The 6740-nt window shown below is 34.8% G+C and overlaps 1 long non-coding RNA gene across 1 annotated transcript; it reads right to left on the bottom strand.

The window, feature by feature from the left end:
- Positions 1 to 1246: 1246 nt before the first annotated feature.
- LOC133743528 (uncharacterized) lies at positions 1247 to 3973 on the bottom strand. The gene is made up of 3 exons (XR_009863148.1): positions 3844 to 3973; positions 2652 to 2811; positions 1247 to 1410 (listed from the first exon to the last, which is right to left on the bottom strand). It is a non-coding gene; the product is annotated as an uncharacterized LOC133743528 (long non-coding RNA).
- Between the last annotated feature and the right edge of the window lie 2767 nt (positions 3974 to 6740).

The raw sequence follows: 6740 nt of genomic DNA, 5'->3' as shown, positions 1-6740 counted from the left end.
CATAGCCACTTTTAAGATCATTTAGCTTGGACTCATAGTTTCTTTCCATGTCCTCCAATGTTCTTTTTTCATTAATTCCAGAAGTTGTCGAAGTTTGACCAAATATTTGAGATGGAGTTACTCCTGTCCCGTACATGCGGACACGTCCATGTGTATCCTCTCCCATCACTTTAGTAAATACCTCCTCTCGAAATGAATCATCTTCTTCATCTGCAGGCCTCTCCTCCAAATAATCATTGAATTGACTCTGTCAATAATAATTAATTTGGTTAAAGAAAAGGTAATAAACTAATATGAATGTATAAATACATAATATATATGATTATCAGGAACCTCTCCAAACTCTTTATATCTAGATGCTCCACAAATGTCACATTTTTCAAGCATCTCGTCCTCATTTCTAAATAGCATACAACCCTCAGGACATGCATCCCAAGTCTTATATGTGAAGCCCAGGTCAGTAGTTAGCTTTTGAGCCTCATAGAAAGAGGCTGGTAAGCTTACTCCATCAGGATAAGAATCTTGCAGAAGCTCTAACAACAAATTCATCGACTTATCTGTCCACCCACAAAGAACTTTCAACTGTAACAATCGAACAATGAATGATAGTTTGGTGAACTTTTTACAGTTTGGATATAAAGGACATTCTGCATCTTGAAGCAATTTAATAAATTTCACAACTTCCTCATTTGGGCCCTCAACATGTTCACTTTCTGTCGAACGATCATCACCTAAACCAGAATTCACATTAGGAATACCCATTGCCTCATGTATCATGCCAACCATATCATCATTGATGACCGAACCAGAATTACCCCTACTACCATGGTTTGTACTCGAAGGTTTAGTTTCACCATGTTTCTCCCAAATTCTGTAAGTTTTCCAAAACCCATCTACCATTATATCTTCCCATGCATCGTCCCTTTTCTTAAAGTATCGGTTACGACATTTCGTACAAGGACAATAAATCCTTGTACCGTCAATGCTGTTGGCGAATGCAAAATCTAAAAAGCTTTCAACCCCAGCCTCATATTTATCCCAATCTTCTTGGTGTAAATCGATCCAACTCTTATCCATCTTTATCGTCCTACTTGCTATTTGAAAACTAAAAAAGAAAATATATAATAAATAAATCGAGATATATGCCTGTATATATTATATGTATATATGTGTGTGCGCGCGCGTGCGTGTATGTATCATATAAATATTTAATATACTATGAACTGTGAAGAAGCATTGTATCAAAACCGAAAATGGGAATTGAATATTGACATATGCTTGAGGAAACATAAAGGAAATAAAAAACAGAATTATAAAGTACTCTATCTAATTTGGCGCATATCTTAGTACCTGGATCCTGATTATTTGTCCAAGTGAAAGTGCTTTCCTTTGATGGTGCTTCCTTCAGCCCTGCATTAGTAATAAAATTTTCAAATTATAAGTAAGAATCATTTAAATGTAGAGATCGTCCTACTCTGTCATTTGCAGTCAAAATGCAACTGAAATCTCCTAATACTATAGTTGGATACACACAGAAGCAATAAACAATACAAAATTGTATAAACCTAGTATCCATAAACAGACTAATCATCTTTCAAAAAAAAAAAAAAAAACAGACTAATCATAATGATCAATATGATATATATTCACACCTCACTCTTTGAGTCACCACATGAATTTGTCAAAATTCCCCTCTTCCATGCATACTGTTGCAAGTCTTAACCAAACTAGGAAGTTTGGAACTTTTTTTTTTTTTTTTTTGCATCAAAAAATAACTTTGCAGAAGTATTTGATAGAAGTCCCATATAAAAGGTATACAAGTTTGCAGCATTGAAGCCGCAAAGAAACATATCTTCGACATTTTAACTAAGAAAAGAGTGACAGACACACCTTTCACATTAACTATACAAAGATATAAGCTCCTGTGAATAATTAAGTTGAGGAAACTCACTAGAAGAATCAAACAATGAAAGGACAAGAACATACAAAATGAATTGATTGAAAAGGTTCACAGGTCACTTTTCTTGCCATTAGGCTATCTCGTGTTAGGCTCTTTCCTCAATAAGCAAGTATTCAAGTTCATATATGAGTAAATAGCAAGTATTCATGTTCCCATATGCTTACAAACATTCAAGTACTCAAGTCAGTTCCTAGATGAGTAAAGAGAGAGACTTCAAGTTCCTATATGCTTACAAACATTCAAGTATTCAAGTCAGTTCCTAGAGTAAATAGCAACTTAGAAAACAAAACAAAAAATTAATGCATTCCATACTAAAACTGAGACAGTGTCATAACTACACTACTCACTGGACTCATGAAACACATTAACATTTAGCTTACATTTGCAGAACAATAATTCTGAAATCATAACATATGGGGAAAAATAAATGACTTTGCAATGTACAAGAATTGAGGTAGTTCAGCGATCACTATGTGTTGGACGCATACATAAACTTACAAGTAAATATATATATATATATATATATATATACAAGAACCAAGTACCTTGAAATAACACTATACATATACAAGCATAACCAAGCATGCGATCTCCAAAATTAAAATGAAAGAGAGAAAGAGGAAGCATACATTCATGATTCATTAAATACAAACTTCTTTTTGGGGAGTCAAAAATATAGTGCAATTGGTACCTCCCTGAAAAATGATTACATCCAACCATGCAAACAAGTTCCAGATTACCTCAGTACGATGTCTGTTCAGAAGAGGTTAAAAATCCAGTGCAATGCTTCAATTCTAGTAGCCTCCCATTCACTAGATAGAAAGTGTCCTTAGCTCTCTGTTCAAACAAATCTGGAATGAGCTGGGGGTTAATGATGGTATGAATTAATCCATTAGGAATTATACCACTCAGAGAAAAGCATTATGGACTGTTAAAGAGACCTCAGAAGCATATAAATGCAGCAAATACCAATTCCTTATAATTAAAACAAGGGTCAAATTAATACCAACAACTATCTTCAGCTTCAATTAAAGAAGTAGATATAAAATACAGGAAAAAAAAAATCCTAACAACCATATATACATGAACCCCCTATTAGCTAGAGTATTAGGTGCAGGTCTTATATGTAGCCATATTTTACAGTCCAGCTAATCCATATTTCTTAAATTGTAAAGCAAACTCATATCTGCATCTAATAAATGTTAGTGATTCTCTACGAGCTTTGAGACTCTGTTATAGCAACAAAGAAATTGCAAGCTTTTAAATATTAATGTGCAGGTAACTAATGGACTACACAACACTTTTAAGTTCATCCAAAGAAACAGGACTCTAAAATTGAGTGAGAACAGGGGTTTCAATATATGGGATTTCGGTTCTACAGAAAACAACTTTTTAAAAATTGAACAGCTATGCCTTTCAAATGTACATTCATGGAAAATCACAGACAACCCAGAATTTTAAACAAGAAAACAGGTCATGGAAAATCCACCAAAGCAATCTCTATCCAATACCAAAGACAAATAACAATATATTTGACAACATACCCACAAATCAAAGTTCCCGTTCTTGGGTTTTCTTTAATCACTTAACAGAGGCAATATGAATTTTCAAACTTTCTTCCAATTGCTGTAGTTTTTGCAGCAATGACAAGGATAGGGAAACTTGATGTTTACAACTAATGCCTTCATGAAATTAAAACTAACTTTCTCGCATTCAATTTCAGAAGCACAAAATGGGTGGGTTCACACATACAAGGTCACTACAAATTGCAATTGGGAATTTACAATAGCTAAACCCTAATCAATTCACAGTAGATAAATCACAAAAGGAAGACTCACCCAGTTCATAGAAAACAAAAAAAGCGATACTTTGAATGACCTTACCTGATAGAGACGAAGAGAATGATTTCGATTGAATGATCTTGCTTGATTCTGCAGTCGTGATAGCAACAAAGTATTGCTAAGAACTAGCTTTGAGCGAGCGAGCGAGCGAGCGAGAGGGAGGGAGGGAGAGGGAGGGAGGGAGAGGGAGAGTCTTGCTGTACGTCTAGCTATTGGAGACGTGATAGGAACTGACTTCAGGTCGTATGCAGTTTCTTTTTTTTTTTTGGTTGTTAAATACGACGTATTTCACAATGTGTCGCAAACCCTCTTTGTTTTATGCCTATTTACGACAATTTGTGCGACGGCACTTAATAAGGGACGCAAATATATTGGCGCCAACTTTGGGCGCTTAATTCCGCCTAAAATTAAAGACATTTGCGACGGCCGCGCCTCCTGTCGCAAATAAGGTGTCACAAATAATGCTTTTTTTTGTAGTGAAAGGTTAAGCAATACCAACAAAGCTAGACGATTTTCAATAAGCCTTACCTCATATGATCAGGTTAGAAACAATCTCATATGCTCAAATTCATACACAAAGTAATAGCTAGACAATAGAAAGAAATTGACACATTTAACTTTGTATAGTTTAAAACATTGAAAAATCATCATGGCATAGCTAGCCATACACATCAATATCTTTGTGTATTGATATGTCCCATACAGGCTCTTCAAGAGCTCTAAGTAATTCATAACTTCACGAAGTTAAAATATGTTGCAACACAATAATCATAATTCGAATTCGATAGTAGTCTCGTCATAGTACTCATTAAGGCAATTTAGATCTCGTTGACTAGTACGAAATAAGTACATATGAGCTAGCTGTAGACTCTTTGATTCCATGAGTGAGCTTCAAGCTCTTTCAACCTTTCATGGACTTGCATTTGAATCATTCATGTATTTGAATCCCTTGAGGATTGATAAGCAATACGCTTATAATGACACTTTACTTTTGAGATTTTGCTTTTAGCAATGTGTCTTTAAGATCTTCATAATATACCATGACAACGTGCCATAAATCTCTCGTCAATATAACAGCTATATGTAACACTGTATTTATAGGAAATTGTCATTCGTATAAGGGAAGATGTTCACAATCTCATGTCTCTATAAATAGACATTGTGTCATAGTGATTTATCTTCACTTTTGTAAATACCCTTTTGTAACTTGTAGGGTTAAAGGTCTAAGTATTTCATCACGTTTCAAATATTCAATTTCATTGGAATTGCCTCTTTCCAATTTGGCCAATAATATACTTTGTCGACATTCATAATGAAACGTGGTATAGCATCAATACAACCCTTAATGATTTTTGGTAGCTACCAAATGTAAATTATCATCGATGATCAACAATCATAGATCCCACACATTCTTATATGCATGCATTAGCTATAATAAGCTTATTGATATTGGATACCCATGCCACTTCTGGGGCATATATTGTCACTTCTAGGACAATCATCTCTCATAGATGAATTATGTAAAGAATGTGGATCTTGTTACTTATAATCTCCTGTAGAGCGTTATAGGGCTTGTATGAACTTCCCTCTTTGGAAGCTTATAACTTTAGACCTGGTGGATACATTCCACACAAATTCACGCCGTTACTTAAATGACAGTAGTCTTTCCTCCCCCTAACGGCGGGAAGACTGTCTTATTTTGACCATGCTCAAAAGATGTGTTCAAAAATCTATCACTTTCTTTGGAGTGAAGATGCTCATTGGTTGGTGGCGAGCCCAAACCAAGATTTAGGTCAAAACATGCTTTATTCATTAGCATCAACCATATTGATTTATTATTGTATCACTAAGACATCATTTCCTAATGGCATACCTACACCCTCTATATGTGTAGCCATATTAGGAGTTGTGATATTGTTTAATGACATTCTCTTCAGGAGAACCATGTCAATTGGATACACGTGCATCCCACAAATCAAATAGAGTCTACATTGTTTGTATTAATATGGTCGGTCTCAAGGACTTTAACCCAAGCAGATGCATTTGCATTTAGCATATAATTTTGTCACTTTCTTTTATCAATTCACTAGTTTAGATATTTCTCGAAGTCAAAATGAGACGATGGAGATATCTCACACCAATTCATATCGTTCTTCAGGAACAATCTTTCTCCCCCTCATTGCAGGAGGATTGTCTCATTAAAGTGACAACTCGCAAATATGCGGTAAATAAACAATTTGCTTGTGAGTAAGGTTAGCAATCATCAAAACTTGTAAGTGATTCCTCGTGACATGGTAGACAAAAGATGACGCAATCGATCATGCCAAATTGTGTATTTGGTTCAATGAACTTCTGGTTCATGACATTACATATATGCCTCAATTTACTGTGAAAATTCAATACAGTATATATCCAATGGCATAAAGTCTTCTCCAACCATATAGGAAGCAATTAATGCAACAATATTTCAAATTCGGTAACATGATAGTAGCTCATTTAGAGCCATAAATCAGATCCACAACTCATGATATGAGTGTTACCTTAGCTTGAGTAAACATCAATTGTGAAATATTGACAATTGGAATGGACCAAATTCATTTTGAACTGCTGGCCAGAATGATATACTCAAAATTTCGAGTTAAAGACTATAATCCATAATAATAGAGTAACTTTATCACGTGGAGAACCTCAAGTTCTGCGTCACATATAAATCTGTAGTCATAAAGAGGAGGGACTTCAGGCCCTCATATAATTGGAGATCCAAGAAACTTGAGGTTTCAATTTTTCAATTTATAACAACCTCTTAAGGAACATCAAGTTCCTAGATAATCGGATTCAGAAACATTTAGTTTCAATAAAAACTCAAGAGGTTACAATAAATCTGAGGAATAACACAATAGTGCTTTCAAGTTGCTTATTGTAAGCAAAAGACGTCAGGC

The sequence above is a fragment of the Rosa rugosa genome, chromosome 1 (assembly GCF_958449725.1).
Source record: "Rosa rugosa chromosome 1, drRosRugo1.1, whole genome shotgun sequence".
Lineage (NCBI taxonomy): Eukaryota > Viridiplantae > Streptophyta > Magnoliopsida > Rosales > Rosaceae > Rosa > Rosa rugosa.
This window is presented reverse-complemented; position numbering and strand designations above follow the sequence as displayed.